Source organism: Falco peregrinus, chromosome Z (genome assembly GCF_023634155.1).
Source record: "Falco peregrinus isolate bFalPer1 chromosome Z, bFalPer1.pri, whole genome shotgun sequence".
In the NCBI taxonomy this organism is placed as follows: Eukaryota; Metazoa; Chordata; class Aves; order Falconiformes; family Falconidae; genus Falco; species Falco peregrinus.
Window position 1 is genome coordinate 33,421,854 of NC_073739.1, and position 21,926 is coordinate 33,443,779.

General features: G+C 41.8%; 1 protein-coding gene across 4 annotated transcripts in view; it reads left to right on the top strand.

Moving 5' to 3' along the window:
- The first annotated feature begins 2,101 nt into the window (after window positions 1-2,101).
- ZNF462 (zinc finger protein 462) overlaps window positions 2,102-21,926 on the top strand; it is a 94,011-nt gene continuing 74,186 nt past the window's right edge. For 2 of the 4 annotated variants that reach the window (XM_055790496.1, XM_055790497.1), the window contains exon 1: window positions 2,103-2,929. The gene's annotated coding sequence lies outside the window, so the exon portion shown is untranslated. Of the gene's footprint in view, window positions 2,930-21,926 lie in introns of all 4 variants that reach the window. The other 2 variants (XM_055790499.1, XM_005241178.4) reach the window with 2 other exon arrangements.

Sequence of the window (21,926 nt, forward strand, 5' to 3'; positions counted from 1 at the left end):
CCCCGTGCCCCCCATGGCACTGCCCTCCAGCGCCGGGGTCCCCCCGGCCGCCCCGACCTCCTCCCCGGGACCCCGGGTGGGTGCCCAGACATCCACACTCCACGCCGGACCACGGAACAGGGGGATAGGGCGAGAAAATGTTTCCAGGCTACCTCCATTAAGATTTTTTTTTCTTTTTATCTTTATTTATTTTTCTTTTTTCTTTTTATCTTTTTTTTCCTTCCTATCTTTTTCCTTTCTTTCTTTATTCCTTCATTCCTTTCTTTTCCTTTTCTTGCTTATCTTTTCTTCCTTTCTTTCCTTTCTTTCTTTCTACCACCCCCCGCGGCCCCCGCCCCCACCCCCCCCCACACCCCCCGGAGGTTTGATGCCCATTCCTCCCAAGACCCTTCATTTTGAAACAGGATTGTCGTTTCCCTGGAGGGGAGGGTGGCTGGTCAGAAGTCAGGTGTTTGGGGGTTTGTGGTTGTGGGGTTGCTCTATTTTCCCTTTTTTTTTTTTTAATTTAAAATGTAATGCTGAGAGACAAAGAGGTAAATTATCTGCCTCGGTGTTGATGGTACGTCAAAGATTGCAAAGCCCAGGCGCTCTCTTCCTGCGAAGAGGATGATTTATAGAAAATTGCAGGCAGAACACATGCACATTCTGGCAGCCGTAAAGACAGTCACTCCCTTTTCCTTAATGTTCTTTTATCAGCTTCTTAGGAGGTGTCCGCTTCGTTTGTCTGCATGAAACCAGTAGTCTTAGCAGGAATCCCCAGTTTTGATGTTTTTTCCCCTTTTCCTGAGGAAGGATTCTCTAAATTCAACAGTGCTCCTTCTGCCCAGATATTATTCTTCCTCCTATTTCTCACAGCACTTGTTTGGGGCGAGGAGGGGGGGAGCGGAAAGAGGGGAGAGGAGGAGGGAGAAGATCTTTCTCCTGTTTAGTGATTAACTTGCAGGGCTCAAAGAAAGAGAAGATTTAATGGAGAGATCCTGCCTTTGTGCTCTGTACTCATGGCAATCTGGCGGATGGGAAGATTGGAGAGTGCATAAGTTTAATATTTGACTAGTACCTGGGCAACCGATTTTTGTTGTTTTATTTTATTGCTATTGTTAACATTTCTGCATTTGGTCTTCAGCTGAGCTGGGAGAGTTCAGGCGATGAAGTTCTAACATGCCTGACCTCTCCCAGAGCCAGTAAAATTGGACTCTTAAGAAGATAATCTCAGCTTCACCACTCGCATAAAACTTCCTCAGAGCAGGGGAGGGATCTCCCCCTCCACTCGAACTGGTGCTTTGTGGTTCTAGTCTCTCTTCCACCCATGCAAACTGCAGCGCTTGAGGGCTCGGGAAACCCCAGTGATGTTCCAATACCAGTCATGCCCTTGTGCTCAAATTGATTTTGCCTCACTCCCGTGCATTGATTTACTGAGTCTGCATGTAACCCCTAATCACCCCCACCCCACCCCACCCCCCACCCCCCACCCCGATGCTAGATATAACACTAGGAGGAATCTGACCTGGTGCTGTAGAAAGATTGGAGGAGGAGAGGGGGGCTGTTGAGCAAAAGAAGTAGCTTAGCACAATGCTTAATAGAAAGGAGACTAAATAAAAATGCAGGTTACAGCAGCTTGTCGCCTGCTTGCCTTCATCACCAAGATACCTTTCTTTGTGATCCTTGATCGTTAGTTTCCAGGGTTTTAAATAATCATTCACAAAGGAGTCGACAAGTAGGTGTTGGAAGGCATAAAAGTTATTTTAAGTAGAATTATTTACTTTATTTTACAGCCAAAAACGTTTCACCAATGTAGTAAGTGATTTTGGTGCTCAGCAGTACAAGGTCTCTTTTCTCCTAAATGCTTATGAGAAATAAAAAACCTGGAGATGACTGTCTTTATTTGTGGGAGTAGACTTCAAAATACGTGCCAGAAATGGACAATTCGAGTGTCCTTTCTCCACATCAAATGCGAGCTGGAAGGGGGATTAAAAACCAACCACGTGGTAGATCTGGTTTTATACTTTGCAACCTCCAGCTCCATTTATGTTCTTTACCCTGCTCAGGGAAGATTAGCCTTTAGATGGATGTGTCTGAGGGATCACCTCAGGGGCAGATCTGCATGCAGAAACCCGTTTTTGTCATGGATGGAAGAGAGCTATGACCTAGCAGAGCGCTCCATCCGAGCGGCTCCCGGAGCACTGCAGGAGCTGCTGGGCGCTCCTGCACAGGAAGCTTTGTGAAGGCAACAGCTTGGAAGGGGAAGCTCTTCAGATCTTTCCCCCTTCTTCTCCTCCTCCCTGGCCTGTGAGTGATTCAGTGTCCCAAACCTTAACTTTTTGTTACCACCTTCCTCCTCTTAATCTCCTTAATCTTCAACACCTCCTCCTCTATCACTACCATCTTCTCCTCCATCTGTCTGCCTCCTAGATCTCTCTTGTTTGCTTGCTTTCCCCCTCCCTCTTCCACCTCCCTCCCTCTCTTTCTTCTTGCCTTTTCTCTTCTTTTCTTTTTTTCTTTTCTTTTCCTTTCTTTTCCTTTTTTTCCTCCTCTTCCCCTACACGTTGTTGTTGTTGTTAGAAAGGATTCTTGCACCCCCTGGTGCTCTTGCGTTTTGTGTGGTAGGAGAGGAGATTGTCTTCTTTCTCTCTCTCCCTCTGGTTGCTCATTATTCAGAGAGAGACACAGAGGGTGAGTGAGAGAGAGAGAGAGAGACGGATATCTCAGGTCATCTGCAGCTGCAGCAAACCAGTGAAGGAGAGAGAGAGAGGGAGAGGGAGAGAGAGAGAGGGGGGGGAAAGCAGGGAAAGATGGCGATCCTCCATTGCTGAGACCTGGCAAAGAGCACATGAGACTCACAAAACAACTTCCACAACAATAACAAGAAGAGCTAGGCAGAGAGGAAGAGGAGAGGAGGCAGCAGCAAGAGCAGCAGTGCCGGGACGCTCCTGTAAGTTCTTGCAATTAAAACCCATCTCCGGTTTGGCATTGGAGGGATCATCTCTCGTGTGTGTATGTATATATTGTTTGGTCTTTTCTGTCTCTCTTTTCTTTCCACCGCCTTCCTCTGAAATCCATTCATTCGGTCAACGGAGGAAGGAGGAAGAAAGAAAGGAAGAAAAAAAAAGAGAGGGGAGCGAGAGCGGGGTGTTTTGTTTGAGGGAGAAGTCTCTTGCATGGAGGAGGAGAAGAGGAGGAGGTGCTGGTGGTGGTGGTGGTGGTGGTGGGAGGAGGAGGAAGGCGGTTAATTAATTTTTTGTTGTTGCATTGGGGGGGGGGGGGGGGGATATGGGGAGATAAGTGAGATATCAGCCGAGCTTTCGGGGTGGGGGGTGCCCGAGAGGGTATGTGTGTGTGTGCGAGGTCTGGATGGTGCTGTGCGTGTGGACTTGGATCAGAGACGGGAGAGACACGGAGGAGAGAAAAGCTCCGTGCTGGCACGACCCAGGCAATCGGGTGACCTCTTTCTTCCCTTCTTTCTGTCTTCCTGTCTGTCTTTCTCTTTCTTTCTTTCTTTCTTTCTCTCTTTCTTTCTTTTTCTTTCGTTCTTTCTTTCTCTTTCTTTCTTTCCTTCTTTCTTTCTCTCTTTCTTTCTTCTCTTTCTTCTCTTTCTTTCTCCTGCCCCTCTTCCTCTCCTTCTCTTTCTCCTCGTCCCCTCTCGCTGCCCTCCTCCTCGCCGCTGGCGAGGCTGGTCCCTCACCCCGGTGGTGGTGCCCCCACCGCGGCTCTCCAGGAGTTGGGATGCGGGGGTCCCCGGCGGCGTCGGGGCTGGGGGGCTGGTGGTGCCCACAGGAGGTTGCTTGGAGAAGGACAGCGTTCAGCTGGAGAGCAGGAGCCATTACACACGCTTGTGCTCTCCTTTGAGAGAAAGCGAGAAGGGAAGAAAGGAAGGGGAAGGAGCCCACTTCTTGCTCAGTTCCCCGATGTCCCTACCTTTAAACTAGGTGAGGGAGAAGGCGCTTTCTCCCTGCCCCTTTCTCAACCACCCGGACCAGCTTTCTCCCTATCTCTCCCCCTCTTTCCCTTTCTTTATCTCCCTGTCCTCCATTTGCAAGCTGTCTGCTTTGGTTCCAGTCCAGGCTCCACAACACAAAGCTTCTCCTCGCTCTCACATGCACACACACAGTCCACAGGCTCTTTATGTCTTCTGGAGTAACCTTCTTCTCCCCCCCGCCCCCGCTCCTCCTAGCATTGTGGTTTCTATTCTCCACACAGAGAGATCCTCCTGGAGCTTCATGTAGTTGTGATCTGATAGGATTTATCCCCCCTTACGTCCCCCATTTGGGGGAGAAAAAGGAAAAGTTTCCTTCGTTTTTCTGGTGTTTGGAAGGAGAAAGACCTTAAAGTTTGAGTGCTTTCTGCTGCTGCTTTTGTGTGTGTGCCTGTGGGGGTCTGTTTGTCTCATGAAGCTGCTTGCATGTCTAAGAGGAAGTGACTAGTTTGGCAGAGAGCTGTGATCTGAGTCAGGTAAGCCATGTCATGTTCTCTAGCTCCACCAGAAAATGGAGGAGAGAGAGAGTAGACAAAGCTGAGATGGGAAGTGCTTCTAACATCGTGGATGTCTCTCCATGTTTTGAAGCTTTGCTGGCAGTAGCTGGCTTAATCATGATTTTTCCCCCTAAGGTTTCCTTCAGTTTTTTGAATGTACAACATTGTGATGGGTCTTCTCTCTGACTTCATGCTATCAGGAAATGAGGATTGGAGGAAATTGCTCAGATTCTCCTTCACACAGAGAAACACATCCTCAGGCTTTTTTGCTCTTATGCTTTCATGTGGAGGTCACCTTTCTAGATATTTTTCTTTGATTAAAGACCACAGAATTTAGGAGGTTGATCAGTTGGCCAAGGAAATAGTGTATATATGCATATATTTATAGATTTTTTAAAGTATTTGGAACTAAGTGCATGCAGCTTGATGCTGCTGAGGTTCTTCCAGAGAACATCATGAAATGTCATTTTTTTTCTAGGTGATGATGGTGATGCCTGATTTTGGGGATTTTTAACATCTGATTTTCAAGAGCATTCCTTCTTTTGGATGTATTTTAAGTTAAGATGGAATATTTCTCCCCACTCACTAGGTTGCATTAAAGTGATACTGGGAAGCTTTTAGTAGGTTCCTCAGAGCATCATAACTATTATATAATTTATCTTGGAAAAAACAAAACTGTTTTCACAGCTGTCTTTTTGGTGTCATAAAATATTTTTTTTCTGAAAACCTATGGCAACATTCGTGTTGTCATTTTAATGTAATTATGGAACCCTAAGATCTTTAAAGTGAGATAGCAGTTGAACAGGAATTAGTGTGCTGGTTTTTAACCTGCCTTTTAATCGGAAATAATTTGAGTAGACTCAAAATGCACCTCACTCTTTTTCCCACCATCCTGAATTTGCACATCAGTTGCAGAGTAGATGCAGTTCCTCAAAAAATTCAAGCTGCATGCTAAAATGCATGAGGAGGATACCAGAGTGCAGTGCTACTGAGCTTGAAGGCACAGCTCCATAGAAGGGTATCAGTAATGTTCATGCATAGGTTATTCTGAAGAGTGTAAGAAGTAATGTGTTACATATGGGAGGTGTAAGTGGCAGATAGGGGGCTAGTGAATCTGAATTGGAACACACACCCAGAATGTGCAAAAAGAATAGAAGGATTTGTGAATTGCAATGAGTAGCGATGAACTTGAATTCCAGCTTCTACAAGGTTAAAATCCATGCCCTTGTTTTATTTTTGCTGTGGAAGAAATTATTTAGTATGTAATCTAATATACTTGGGAAGGATATTGCATTATCAACTGCGCATTTCTTAAGTTCTGGTTACTGATATGTCACCCAAATTACTGAGATACTGTGGTTGTCTCCATCTTTCAGAAGTGGGCCATGGAACACGCCATTTCAGGTATGTTTAGTCTTACGTCTTTACAAAGTAAAGAGGGAGGTTAACTGTTTTTTTTCCCCTGAGGTGATGTTCTTTCATGCACTTTGCAGTCGCTGTATAGGTCTAAATCAGCAGCCACCAAGGAATCTGACAAAGCCCCCCACTGGCCTTTGCTTGTTTTAGTCAGATCCTAAATATCCATTCCCTGTATAAGACAACTGTACGCAGTCTTCTGAAGTTTCTGCTTGTATTTCATAGTTCAGAATTTTGAATCTACTTCTTAAGAGGTCAACTCAGTGCTTGCCCTGTAGTGTGCCGTACAGGTACATTGCTCTTGAATTTGGCATATGCAATCCAAGAATGAGTTTGAGAGTTAAGCTGAGGATCTTTATGGGAAGGCCTTCTACCGCTCTCCTGTCGTGACAGACACCCTAGAAGACCAAATATTGCAATAGTTTGAGCTGGAGTGAGAGCAGTGTTATGTCTATGGAGGGTGTCTTCCCTATGAGATCTGTTTTATGAGACTAAAATCCCTTTAGAGATAATACTCTTGTTATTAATATTTCTTGCTGTAGTTCTGCCCAGACAGACTGAAGTTCACCTTGCTGATAAAATGCTACCTGAGGGACTTCTTCTGTTTTTAACAACAAAACAAATTTAAAAAAAAAAACCAAAAATCCCAAAACAAACCCACAACAGCCGTTTTAAAGGACCTCTAGGAAGACAATCTTAATTCATGAGATGGTGGTGACTTGAATATTTCTTGTAATCAAGAACAAATTTCTTCATTTGGACAATGGCTTTCATTTGATTCTGGTTTGTGGGCACCCAGAGCTTTCTCATGGTGCAAGCTCTAACAGAAACTGCATTCACAGCTTATTCTTCCGTATAGAAATTTGGTTTTTTTACTTGCTTTCTCAACCCCGTTAGACATAGCCTATGAAACACTGCTTTTAAAATGTTTAAACAATTATTTGATTTCCTTACATGTTTTTACTAGATTCATAATGGATTACATTTTTGAGAAGTTTAAAATGTCATGTTTAGAATTTCCTTCCATAATCTTTAAAAATTATTTTGATACAAGAGAAAACTAAAAATATGTTGTGTATGCATAGACTGTGAAGTGTATGAGTATATAGTTGGATGCTGGAAATGTAGAAGAACTGCAGGTAGAAGTGGAAAGAAAAGATTATAATTTCAATTTAGTAAGTTTATAACAAATTCTTCAGTATTGTGAACTTTGACTTAAAGGAGAATTGATTTTTATGAAGACATGAATGATTGGAAAGAGAGTTGGTATGTAGATAAGTATTGGAGAACTGTGTTCAACAGAGATGCCTGGACATCTAGCAGATGTTGCTGCCGGCCCCAAGGAATGGACAAGTTTAATTTTAGCCTTAAAAAGGAAATGGGAAGAACTAAAGTCTTATAATAGTACAACTTACAGTTTGATGAAGGTTGCTTCAGAAAAGCCCAAAGATCTCTTGAAATTTGGAACTCACAGAAACAAGTGTAAATTGAGTGTTTCCTGTTGAGTTTTCCTGTTATGCCAAACAACATGGGTACAGTTACAATATACATTGAGATTGCACCAGTTTGCTGTAACACTTTCTCTGCATGGTGTTGTGGATAATTTCTTAAATTGAGCAGAAGAATACAGCTTTGTAGTAAGAAACTGCAGAAAAAAGGACTTGAAAGTGTGAAACTGGTGAAAAGCAGTGTAGTATTAACTAACATTGCCTTGTTATGAAGCTATCACTAACCAGACGTAGGGACAAAACCTGTAGTATCCAAGAACCCATAGTGAAATACTGAGAAGAATGATTTGGAGAAGCATACTGAGAGAGGAAGGAGATCCTGTTTTGACAGATCAGGAAAGGTCTATGAAGGCAAATACGTCTTTGTGCCTTTTCACATACTTTACTTCCTTATCCTTTGTTATACTTCCAGTCCACTGTAGTAGAAAAATAATGTAAATGCTCTCTTCACAGGTATATCTCTATTTTGAAATGAAATAATATGTTTTGTGAACTTGTTCTGGATGAGAATGGTCTGCTAGTGCCGTAACTGTATGATTTGCTTAACTTCCATACTTGATCGAGATGTGATCAAGTATAAACTTCTGATTGCTGGTTTCAGTAAAAATGTTGAACTTCGTCAGTCTAAATGCTTGCTTGCTTTTCAAACAGTAGCTTCATTCTAGAGTAATCAAGCAATCTGTCCAAAAGGGTTTGTTTAATGGAAAACTTTCAGGTAGTGTTATAAATGTGATAGGGGCCCATAGGAGGTGAGCAGGACATCTGTGAAGTGTTAATTGTGGAGGGGATGAGAAATGCCACCTTGCTCTTCAGAGACTGAGAATAATTTTGAAGGGAAGAAAAGGAGTATGAGGAAAGTGAAGGCTGCTTAGGCGTCTGCTAACCTCTCAGAGAGAGGAACTCAAATTGTTTAATCAAGAGGTGCTGGAGAAGGTGGTGTGATGCAAGTCTTCAGCTGCTGGCAGAGACACAGTTAACATTGTAAACGGTTGAACTTCAGCATGGCACTTCTCCAAATGAGTTGACTGTTGAAAATAAAATGTTCCAGAAGAACTGGGAGAACAGGAAAGAAGTTAAAATAGCATGGTTTGTATGCCAGTGCTGAAAGAAGAAAAGGGGGGAGGAAGGGAGATAGCTCAACTTATGATAATTATCTTGTTGGTTGTAGTGAAAAGGCTTTAGTAGAAGTTTCCAAATGGGGGGACTAGATTTAACAGAATGCAGTCTTCATTTGTGTCCTGAGTTTTGGAAGTATTCTGCTTTCAGCTTGTGTTTGGGAAGTTGAACACATGGGTAAATAAAAAGTCATATGAGATTGTTTTGGGGTTTGTTCCGTTTTGTTCTTCTAACTTTAAGAACAATACCAAAGATCTAAAGTCTGCCCCTCTTCTCTCAAGTTTTATGAAGCTGTGCCAGATGTTGCAGTACAAACAGAACTCTGAAGGGGTTTGAGATGGGAAAGGGGTCTTTGTGTCTAATGTCTTATGTACAATTTTAATTTTTCCTGTGTTCCCTTCAGGAGTTTCAGATCGTGGTGCAGTTGCTTTGTTCAGCTTGAGGCAATACATGTTGCTGCAGTAACTCAAAATATCCTTGCCTAATCACTACCTGAAGGAACTTTTCTTTAAGCAGTGTTTGGAAAACGGGTTGTGATTTCTCTGTAGTCATTTCTGAGACACATTGGTTATCAGAACATCAGCCCCAGACCTAGCAACAGTGCTATACTTTTTATTTTCCCCTGATCTAAAAGCCTTTTCGGTTTTGGCTAGTCTTTGCAATATAATTACGGACCTCCACAGCTGCTGTCAAGGGGGAATGCAATAGGTTTGTGGCTTGGGCAGCTTTTTGGGTAGAAGATGGTAAGGTCCCTCAAGAAAAACAATCAGTTTACATTTATTTGGTAATGTAGAGAAGATGGAAATGAGACATCTCAGGGTGTGCAGTCACTATTCTTGAGTGGAGTCAATTCCAGTCTCTTTAAGAATAGATGTTTAATAATGTCAGCATAAAGAGCTGTAGGCACAGCATCAATGTCGTGAGTGATTAGGAAGGACTTACTGAGAGCTTATCGGGGTAGCAATCATTGCAAGGCCAGTGTGTTGAGGACAAATAATTCTGAGAAAACACTTGATTCACTGGACTACCTCTGTTAGTTTTGAGCTAGTAAAATTAAGAATTCAGTTGTTGAACTGTGTTGCTTGTTACTTCATGGTGGAAGATAAACCAGTCTAATTTGGATTATGCAGAAAATTGAAGAGTTATTTCATGCCTTTGGGAGAAGAAGTTGAGTGCTTGCATTGTGTGCCTGTGTTTTTTCTTCTCAATGCCAGGAATACGCAATTAGTAATTTGCTAGTCATTTAGATAATGGGTGGTCAGCAGCACTGGACGGTGTATTCACAGAACTTGCTACAGGTACATGCTGTATGCTGACCTGAAGATTAAGAAGTGAGATGTTCAGCGATGGCATTACTGTTGCTATTAAAAAGCTCTGGAAAGAGGCCTGAGAACCCCAGCTGTTATCATGGTGGAGGAAGTCAGGCCTTCAAAGGATACAAGGATTAGAGTGTCAGGAAAAGCAAATGGTAGCATCAGCACAAGTAGAAAATAGGCAGAGCTATTCAGCAAACAGAAAAGTAGGCTAAGGCATGCCATAATTATGTGTAGTGGAAACTTGCTGCTAATAGAGCAGTTGCGTGGGGTAGAGGCAGGAGAATGATTTTTCAAGGCAAAACAAAGCAGACATTGCAGAGAACTGTATAGGAAGACTGAGGATTCAGTGTACTCGTGATAATGTGAAAGAGAAGATTTTGTTTTGAAAGAGGCTAAAAATGGAATCTTCTGATGTACATGTGGTCACTGTTTCCGTGGCCTTGTAGGACAATAGGGGCTTCTTTGCACTGCCCAAATGAGCAAACTCTTCCTTCCCGCTTGCAACTCTCAAGGTTCAAATAGTGCTGCTTCAGGGTAGTGTCAGTGGTTGTGGAAAGAAGGCATCACAGGATATTCCTTTTGGGAAGAAGATGGGTCATATTGGATTGGACTGTTGTCATGCAAATGTATTCGAAATACAACAGATACTTATCACTGGAGCCAGGCAAACACATTCCTCCCACACATTGTCCCTAGACCTCTCATTGCTGACAAAGAAAAGAGCAGAACGGGTAAATGTGACACACAGAACCTGTGCTCCAGCAGCCCATATTTTGAGTTTTCTCCTTATTTATCAAATAAACAGGGTAGCTAAGGGAAGACTACATGTGCTGGAAGATTTTGACCCAACATGAGCGTGACATGCAGGGTGGTGCATTACCTTCTAATGACTTTGACTTCCTGAAGACTTTAATTTAGTGTCTAGCTGGGAAAGGGATCATTGATAAAGGCTTTGCTGTGGTCTGAATGCCAGAATTCAACTGTCTGATGCTGAAAAGTGTGGTTTCTTTCCTTTCTGCCTCCCTCTTAAATTGTCAGCTCAAATAGGTCCTAGGTCAGAAGTTCTAGAGGGATTGGTGAAGGTGTCTTATGTTGATGTTGGTTGTTTAACAACTTCTTCGTCCTTTCCTTTTTTTAAAGAAGAAAAAAAAAAATTAAAACAACATGGACACTCCAGTCTGGGCTAAACCTGTGGGACAGCTTGGAGGAGTCCTGGTCTTGACATGGATGCAGTGAATCAGGCATGAGTGTTCACCTCTTAAGTTGAGCAAACTGCTTCTAGAGAGGATTTAGAGAGGCCCCTAAATATTTATTTATTTTAGCTCAGACTTAGATTCTTCAATTCCAGTCAGACTTGGCTAGATCTGTGGACATGTGGCTCTTTGTAATGGGGTTTTAAGCTTCTTTGACCAAACACCGAGGAGACCAAAGAATTAGTGTCCAGCCCTTGAAATCTTGCTCTTAATTTTTTTGATTCTTTCAAACCATCCTTCCCACTACCCAGTAAAATAGTCATAATTAGGGTTTAACAGGAATTAATTGTAAATTAAGACCTTGGTGCTGGATTCTATTGCTGTGTGTTGAAACAAACCAGTAAGTAGATAAGAAAAGCAAAATCTCCTTTTGGGAGTGGTTCTGGTGTGAAACTGGAGCAGACTTGCTCTGCTGTTGGCAAGATCTTGAAAGATGGGAACTAGAATTAACCTGCCACTTTATTTCTATGTCACTGCTGTCATTCTGACTGATCATGTGTTCTCAGGTGTTGCTGCCTGTGGTGAGTATGGAAGAAGAGACAAACTATATATGTGGTATCCAATTAGTTTAGTTGGTAATACAGCAAAATTTGGAAGTCGGTGGCCTTAAGGAGTCATATTGTTGTGTGTTTTGTGACAAGTGGTACTGACATAAAAATAAATAAATACCAATATGAACAAATCTGGCATGATTTTTCTCTTTATTTGACTGGAACCTCTTATCTTGCATTTCAGTTTTTCCCTTTCTTGTCTACGTCTGGGTGGTTGCCTGCAGGATATGGGACCTCCATCACTGGTGGGCTCCAAAACTGTGCTTCTATCATGCTCAGCTAAATACCCTGACAAGTGTAAAAATGTTAACAAATGGCTGGTGGAAAATTCAGAGCAGCCAGACAGCCCTTGGCCTGGATAATTAGCTTCTTGACTGCTGAATTGTTCCTGCCCTCTATAGCTGTGGCGTGCAGCCCTGCAAGAAGGGGTTTGGGTTCCTCGCCAGGTTTGCATCCCAGGAGTTGAATTCATGTAACGTGAAGTCAGTGTGGACCGATTCCTTTTGGTCTAAATGACCTTTTATCTTCATCAGAGGAGGGCAGTGGGGAGAAAGCATATCAGCTTTCAGCTATGTCAGGTTGTGTAGAGGTCAAGTTCTCATGTCTGTGATCAAGCATATGGTGTGAAACAGCCCAGTGTGTGATAGCACCAGGACCTGGGGAGAGGAGGGCTTTGTCAGGCCTTCTGGAGGTAAATGTGACTGAAGGCCATGTTGTGAATCAGCATATATGATGGCTTTCAGCTTGGGGTTTGCAGAATTTGTGTATTTAACCCTCTGGTGGTGCTGGCTCCTGGTGTGTTTTCACCATGGTAGGTTCAGAAGAAGCTGTTGTTTCTCAAGAACATGCAGATTGCTCCTGTGCATGTGTGAGACCTTCTGAAATCCCTGGCTCCAAGGCCATAACTGCATTACTCACTGGAGCTGCTGAGTGAGTCAATATATATGGGTCTCTCAGCTGCATGAATAAATGAGTAAACCTGAATTATTTTTAAATGATCCGATTACAGAGGTGATAACATACTACAATGAGTTTTCCATTCCACACCCTCTAGAAATGTGTTGCTCTTTTTCCACTGTGTAGCAGAGGTGAGAGGGAAATACAAGATTTTCAGTATGTTGCTTTCCCAAGGAACCACATAAAAACTGCTGAAGTTGCACTCAGAAAATGTCTTTCAGACCAAAAACCTTGAGTTAGAAGTTGCTTGGCAAAATGACAGACAGGTTGACCAAAGGTTGCATGTGGTGTGCTCTAGCAAAACAAACATGAAATGCTTGTTGCCCTCTGTGGTTCTTCAGTGCTTCCACAGGTTCACCCATGCTACTTCAGTGGTGTAGAGGAATATAATTTGCTTGCTGGTATTCTGGTCTTATCTCTGAAGATATTTATTTTAAGAATTCATGTCTACATAGGTTTGTTAATACTGTACTGTAATATCAGATGGGCTGCTGAGACCTCAAGGGGGTGAAGTATCTATTTTTAGTGTGTTTGAAGGGTAGATGATGTTTCAGGTTGTGGAATGACTTTCTGGGGAGCCTGTCACCATATACTGAAGTTTTGTATGTCATGGCAGTGAAGGCCAGTCATATGATGATGAGTTAGTAACTTAAGTGGGACATAAAAAAAATGCTGCTGTTTGGGGAATTTTTAAAGATAGATGGAGCTAAAATGCCACACAGTCTGTTCTCATGCTTGTTTCCTTGATGTGCTGAAGACATCTAATCCTCTTCACAGGTGAAATAAACAGTCTGCTTATGAGCTGAAGGCAATGCCTGCTGATCTGTTGACATCCAGATTGGAGGGTTAGTCATGTCTGAGTAAGAATTTTAGTAACGGGTGACCAAAAGATGTTTTAGTTGCCCATGTGGTGTGAAGAAGATGGTTTGTGATCTTCCGCATCAGAAGTTTTTCACATGTGGAAGGCTGGATAATAGTAGTGCTGTTGTATTTAAACATATTTGACACCCCAGCCTGCAGAGATTTGGAGCTTTAGGTTGAGAAGACTGCCTCAGACAAATGCGTGCATGCTCCAGTCTGAACAGTGAATCCAGCCTTGCTTTGGAAGCTCTGCACTGTAGTGGTAGCCACAAAGAACAGATTTTAATGATTTATTATGGTTAGATTTTATGTGAATTGGCTTCCTATTTTCTTTGGAAGGCAGTAAAACTGCAACTTTTACAGGATTCTTCATACATTCCTGGGATTTTGTTTTGTGTGCAGGCATGTATGCTTTATTTTTTTGTTTAATAAATCCTCACTGCCACTGTTAGGAAACTTAACGAAGGCTTTGTAATAGGTCAGACCTCAGATACCATTGCGTTTTCTTGTTACTGCAGTACATTTGGCAGATAATAGAAGATGGAGGCTGAAGCCCTTATACTGTGTAAAAGCTTATTCATGTGAATAGTGACTGTGATCTGATTTCGAATTTTACTGCAGCTACTAGCTGCATGGACTAATCATTGTGTTGTTTTCAAGGAGGTGTTTGGAAATTACATCTTGAATAGAAGATGCCCTTTGCTTTCAACAGCTACCACCTACGTACATGAGATGTTCATTTGTGGTTGCATGTGAGGGCATGGTTGTAGCTGATTGGCAAGAGCCTATGGGAGCTTATGCATTAGATAATTCTTTCACTTTCATTCATTTGCTTCTTTTTTTTCATTCTCTTTGTCTTTTGACAGGGGGATCATCTATGTTATAAATACTCAACTTTGACTTCAATTAATGCTGGGATGTCCCTGAAATATGCTTTCTTAGGGGTTTTGAGTGTTCCAGTGAGAGCATTCATGTTGCTATGCTGTTTGTAGATTTTGTTCATGCATTCTGGAGTCCCATTACTAACTGGTGTTTTCAGAAGCCATGGTTTTTCACACTTTTTTAAAAAAAAATTATTAAGGGATTGGTTTGAATAGACACTAATATGGTAATTGCCTGTTCAAGACAGGTCCTCTGGATCAGGGAAATGGCAGCTTAGGCCCTTTTACGATGACAGGAGCATGTACCTTTGCATATGTGTACATAATACTAGTTGCTATCCATGTGGTTTATACTGCTATGGTAGTTCATCTGGCAGATCATTTAAATATTTACTCGAAAAGATCTTGTTCTCTGTTGGTGTGAAGCAGCATTTCCAGTTATTTTTAGGTCATTTTCATCTTAGCAACCCTGTTGGAGATAAACCAGACACAAGTGCTGTAAACTGGCCCTGAATTTTGGTAGAAATTAATAAAATAAAGTTTAGTGATTTGATCCCAAGGGGAGAACAGACCATCTGGTTAACAGAAGGTTAGGCCAAGTAATGCAGTGCTGAGAGTGCCACAACCAACCCAGAATATCTGGTAGCATGTCCAGTTGCTGAATGTATTAAGCATTGAAATGGTGCTTTCAGATCTGCAGAGCCAGCAGTTCTGTTACCACTGCTGTGACGCAGGAGATAATTCTGTTGGGCAAGCATCAGCATGGGGGTGGATCTACAGTACAGGATGTGTAATGTCAACATGAAGCATGGGAGCTGGCAGTAAGAAGGAAAGCAGCCATTTCATGCCAGTGCGGGAAGCCTAAATAGATTTTCCTTCTCTGCATCTTGCCCTTTTATTCTGCTTTCATACTTGGTATTAAATGATTACCTTCTGCTTTGTCATCTGAAAACTTCAGCCCAGCAGGGTTTAATTTCTTTCTGGTTTTGAACATGTTTGTTTTTTTTAAACAAGTGAAGTGCACTCCAAAAGCATGTCTGATGGATTATAAAAAGGGCTGGGGGGAGGCTGAAGGGCTAAGCAGATCTGGAGAAAGAGAAGAGTTCAGTCATGTGAAAGTCCTGAGCTTCAGATGAAGTTTCATTGTAGATCCTTTTGGCTTTAGTGCAGAGACAGTTTGTTCAAAAGCTGTAACCATTTGAGAACATTGTACTGCAGCTGCGAAATGCAGAAAGGTATGAAATACTGCAAGTGATACTGTGTAGACTTTGAAACTGTAATTACTAAGAAACTGTAGAAAGCTACTGTAATTGTTTCTGCTTTCTTTTTAGCAGGTATGTCCTATTAGAATTTCTTTTTTGTATTTGGTTAAAGCTAGTGGTAAATTACTGTGACATCACTTTTAAAGAGCCAAATACTGTTATATGATTGTCTAAATCTGCATAAAAATAATTTCTAAATAAGCTTGCTAAGCATTCTGTGGACTCCAAAATCTTGTAATAAGTCTTCTGTCAGCTCAGTCTCAGACTGGTCAACTGGTTTGGGTTTTTTTCTTCTTGGTTTTTTTTCCCCCAAAACATTTGGAGATATCTTCCTGTAGCTGCAGCCTGAGCTCTAGAATACCAGTTCGCTTCCTGATGGGCAGGGGAGAGCTAAACTTCATAATCAGAGCTCTCATGGTTTCTATTGCCTGTTCAGTGGGATTTTCAAAGAATATTACGTCTCCACTTGAATGAATCCTTGTCTTACATGCTGTTCTGTGGTAGCCCTGCAAAGGTATGACTTTCTTCGTATGTTCCCAAGAACTGGATTGGGAGTACTCAACCCACAGGTATGTTTTCCCAGTTGCAATTTGTTGACGGGAGAAGGGGATGCATATAAAAGTGGCTTGTGTGTGAAGACTGTTTTTTCTGTTCTGCAGTAACTTCACCCTTGCACGGTCCTCCTTGCTCCATTGGCCCCACTCAGGACATTTTTTGGCTGGTACTTCTACATAGGGCACTCGAAAAGAAATGGTACTGAGGAATTAAATGAAACTTGAACACCATCTCTCACGGCAGAACTTTTTCTAGGTTCCATAGGTAACTCCATGTTTCGGTAGCTATTTCAGCATGAGAAGTATTAAAGATGCAGGCAAATCAAGAGGCTTTTTCTAAGGTATGGTTGCTCTGTTGTGTCCATCCATGTAATTACCTTTGTAGGTTTAATTTTCTAGTAGCTGGTAATTTTGTGGGCTTTCTGGTGGTGTTGAACATTGTTTAGAACTCACTGGAGAACATTGATGAGAAGTGTTCATTCATACGCAAATGAATAATGCTTCTAGATTTTGTCTGCACCTTTTCTTATAGAACATCTTTATACAGCCAAGAAAATACATTGTCCTTGACTTTTTCATACCGAAAAAGGTGCTACTTGCTGAAGATAGTTTATTATAAATAACTACTAAGATGATAATCTCACCACAGCATGCTTGGCAGTCTTCCACTGAGTTAGCCTGTTTCAGCGAGGAGCTGTCGCTTAAGATACAAAGCAATCTGCAGGGACATATGATCACACACACTGACTGTTTTCTCTGTCATCATGGATGCCTCATAATTTCCTGTGTCTGATAATTACGAACTGGAATTATTATCTGGTAGACCAGCAGGATCTAGCACCAGAAAGATGGACTTCAGTTCCTGTCTCATAAATATCAGGCTACAGAGAAGTTCTCAGTTATGGAGGCACTAGTGGGAGAATGTCTGTTGGACATGGTTGTGGATATTTTTTGGGGGTGTTTTGTTTGTTTTATTTTTGATGTCTCAAGGATAGACCTGAGATACTAGGGAAACAGCACACTTTCCTATTAGAAATAGTGGAGAAACATAAGCCTACCACTGGCAATGGTGTACAGAGGATTTTTTGGTGTTGACTTTGTTTGGGTAAATAATGACTTCAAGATCTCTGAATATTTTGTTTTGTAGAAATATTGTCCAAGAGAAGGACTGTGATAAAGAGGTAAGAGGCTGTACCCATTTTTCTGAGGGTATTAGAAACCTAATATTAATACCCATGTATGCTTAGTGCCAAGATTTGACTGTAGTCATATGGTGATTTTTCTGAGTTTGGAAAGTTGATAATGGTTTGTGGTACGTGGCTGTTGAGTTACCATGTTATTGCAACAGTTGTGTGATGGGTATCAGTGACTGTTGATTGCAAACTTCTTTTCAAATGTTTGTGTTTTATTTGTTTAGAAACAATTTGATCAGGCTACCTCTACTGCTTTGTTAACAGTATAATATGAATCAAATGTTTCTAACCTCGGTGTTAACTCGTGGATTCTATTCCTTGGTGCCTGATGCTTCTCAGAGTCCTAACAACTTTTATTTTGAGCCTGAGCATCTATGGCTGCTTAAAAGTATGAAGTGTGGTATTTAGTGGAAGCAATTGTTAAGATTGAGATGGAACAAGTGAAGTTATCAACAATGATTTTAGTTTTTTTTTTTCTCCCTGGTATGACAGGTCGTGTTAAATCATATACATATCTCAACAAGACCGAGGGGAAAATTGGAGATGAATTTAGTCAGACACTGACTTGCAAGCCTTAATATCAGTCCTTTTCTCAAACCTTACAAATGTTTGAGTCAACATGGAGTTGACTATCACATGGGAAGTAATTTGCCATCCTCTGAAAGGAAAGCATGCAAGGAGGCAGAGGGATGGCAGCTCTTATCTAGTGATGGTATCCCCACAAGCTCTACAAAGGCAAATTCCTGGGTTCTTTGTTGAAATTGTGGAAGTAGATTAATGATGGGATGGGTTCTGCTCACAGATTAGATGAAGAAATATTTGGAACCGGTTCCTGATGTTCAATGACCCATGCATGATTGTGGAGTGTTCTTCATCTCTTAACAGCTGACCTACATGCCTTTACATGCTGGGATGGCTGTTCAGAGTCTGTCATGTCCAGAAGTCGCCTAACTTGAGTGACCTTGTGGCTTTAAAGAAAATCCTGTGGAACTGTTAGTTTCAACCTTACGGAAGGACACATTCTGAAGAGCTAGTTCATTAAGCAAGCTTTGAAGGCTGTGCTCTGCAGAGCAGCTTCCTGTTATTTGGTTAATGGTTGACCTAGTTCTATTGCCATATGCCTCCTGGAACACATTCTAATATAAAATATGTGCTAAAGCAAGACTGGGATAATAGAAGGAAACTCAAAGCCTTTATGAAACAGAAATCATATAATGCTGTTGCATTTTGGAAGGTATTGTGGTTACTAAAAATGGCAATATCTTCATGAAACTATTGATTCTGATTGCAAACTGAGGAGTGTTAATCAGACCCATTTATGTATTTTATAACTGCCCTTGTACAAAGGGGTTGTATCATTAATTCTCCGTGCTCCATATGTGAAGCTAAAGTTAGGGAGTTAAGCACTCAGAGTGCTGTTATAGCTGTAAGGAAAGATTAGATTAGATTTGGCTAAAGGGAGGAGGATTTTTCCCCATGATAGGTGTTTTTTTCATTGCAAACCATGGATTAGCAAATTTTTTTCCCTCTTTAAATCCTGGCTAGAAGCCAGAAATGAGGATTCAAGCTTTTACCTGCTATCAGAGATGACACAGCATGCATACTTACACTTAGACAAAAATATAAGAAATTTGGAGGTACTACATGAAGTTCAACCTCCAGCCTGAATCAGTACTTTCTGACAGGCTGAAGTTCTGGAGAACCTGTAAGCTGTGTTTTCTAGTTAGTTTGATTTTCTGCCGTAGGAAAAGGAAGGGTGTGCAGTAACAATTGTTTTCATAGGTAATGTCCATTATGGTAGAACAGGGGGAAGGGAAAATTAAAGCCATCCTTCTTAACCTTTTGAGAGCTCCTGACTCTTATCAGTAGATGTGGTGATTTATTATTATTCTGTCGGTGTGGGAGACTGAACTGCTTACCAGACATACTGCTTTGCATATTCATATAACTTGGCAGTGGCTAACATATGTCTCTTCAGTTGCAGATGGCTTGCAAGCAGTCCAGGTGTGAATTCTGGGCAAAGGTATGTCACCACAGTGGTAGGGATGGCTGGGGCCAGCCCAATTTGTCTGTGTGGGATGAAGTAAGCTGTTGGGACCTGTACAGGCAGCTGTTGGGGATCAGCATGGGCAGTGCCTAACCTGCAGAGAAGTGGTGGGATGTCTTGCGAGTCATATCTATCTTGTTACCCCTGTAGCTCCTTCAACTCGAGGCCCATGGTGTGCTTCTTACGACTCTGGGGTCATTTGGTGAGGCTATGAATGTTTTGGCTTATATGGCTAGGATACATGTAGTGACAGCATTACACAGTTTCCCCTTCTTCCTTCGTACGTAACACTGAATGGTATTTTTGTAAGAGAACTCCTGGATCTGGTGGAAAACAAACTGCAGCGTTTTTAGGAGGACACAATGTGTTGTGTGAGCAGTAATCATACTGGTCATGAAAAAAAATCTCTGCTCTAGGGACTGAGACAAGCACAGCTATTTGTGCAACCTGATCAGAACAAAGGATAATGCTTCTGCTGCAAGATCAGACAGATCTGACGTTTCAGCAGGCTGAGCAAATGAATGGAGGAAGTGGTCCACCTCCTCTTATCCATTGTCTCAAAGATGCAGGCTCGTAGAGACGAAAGGGAGGTTGAATAGAGCTTCTGAAGGAATATGCTGCTCTGTGTTCTGAGGGAAGAGAGCAAGCAGGAGTCCTAGAAGTTCTCTGCATTGGCAGGCCGACAAGCCTGTAATAGGAAAGTGTGGCAATGGACTACTGGTATTGAATGAGTACTTTCTCTTCTGTAGCCTGCCTAGAAAATCTTAACTGTCATTAGGAAGCTGATGAAATGTTCCAGGCCTGTAATATGGGACCAAGCCTACCTTGAAGGAAGCTGAGTGGGTGTAGAAATCCAATTAATGTTAACCTCCTAGTAAAGAATGGTTTAAGACTTCCGTATATGAGGAGATTCAGATTTCCCCCCGACCCCCACCCCCTTTTTCTCCTCTTCCTCTTTTCTCCTTCTGTTTCTCCTCTTTTTCCTTCTCTTCCTCCTTCTCCTTCTATTTCTTGGTCTTAATCTTCTTCATTGTCTTCATTTTTATCTTCTTCTGTTTCTGTCTCCCCTGAATAACACCTGTGTGTTCTGGGGTACCTTTCAGTTGTGTTCCTGATGCAATTTTTATGTAGGGAGAGCTGGGCTAATCAAATTACTGGGACAGTCAGAATCATCTTCTGCTTGGGAGAATCCTTCTTTTTCTCTTGCTCCAGCTGTCAAGCTGTCATAGCCCAATTAACCCAAGTGGGCTTTTAGTAGCGTCTCCCCTTTTAAAGGCGTGATGAGGCCAAGGAAGTGTGAGAAGAGAGGGAGGAGGTCAGGGACTTTTGATAAGTTGGGCAGAATTGCGGGTTACTTCACATTCCGGAGCTATAATACTTGAGCTTCCAGACTCAAGGGCACTTTCAGCTGAAAAAATTAATCCTTTAGAGGGAGGGGTGTAGAAGTTCTATCAGTATCACAGCTGGTTAGATTTCTGTATATTACCTTTTTGCATGGTCACTGGGACTAGAAATTGCTAGCAGTTAGGTTTCTGATGATCAGGAGACTTCAATATGGTACCAGTTTTCTTTCAAATCAAGCTTTTCTTGGCTCAGGGACCCATAGCTGTAATTTCTTTAGCAAGGATGCTATTTTTCTTTCTTTAAGTTAATGGGGATTAGATTTGTGTTTGTGATAACAGAACCAGTCTTGGTGATCCATGAGATCCCTTCCATCCTTTGTTCTCCCATATACTGTCTAGAAGGTTATGTCAGTTCAAAAGAGAAGTATTTAGTTCCCCAGGATGCTGACATAGAGTCCATCACTAGTGTGCAGTGGGGATAAAGATGCTGCTTTAGGAGCCTGCTTATAAAAGCACATCAGAAAGTCATCAGACTCCACTGGAAGCCTGTGTTGAAACTTTCAAATGTGTAATGATTGGGCTGCCATGATCAGCATGTTTAGTTTCCAAAAGCAATTGTGAAAATTCACTGTTTATTCTTAGGAGACAGCTAAACTCCATCCCCAAAGATGTGCCATGCTGGATTTGACCCAAGAGAACCTCCAGTATGTGTTTCCAGCTGCTTTGATCTAGTGGAAGTACTGTTGGGAGAGGAAATAATGATACTAGTTACTTTGCCTCCTTTATTCAACCATGGTTACACCATATCAAAATTAAATTGGTGTTATATAGACAGGGTGCCAAAAAATGCATTTATTCCAAAAATATCTAATGGAAAAGCGTTTAGTGAGCTTTCAAACAATATTTGGGTGTGAGGACAAGAGGAAAAATCTCCAGGGTGGCCACAAATCTCACAAATAAACCAAGGAGCATTCTCCCAAGTAATAAAGCTTTGAGTCTGAAAGTGAGGGCTTTCTGAAAGAATCCTATCAGCCTGCTGCTAAGCAAAGATAAAAAGATACAACATTGAGTATTGGTGAAGGCTGCAAAAGAATGTTTTATCTTCTGCTTAGCCACCTCTTCAGGAAGCAAGAGGCACAGCAGAGGATCTTGGCTAATTTTGGAGATCTTCAGAAAAGCATCCTTTGAAATTGTTAATGTT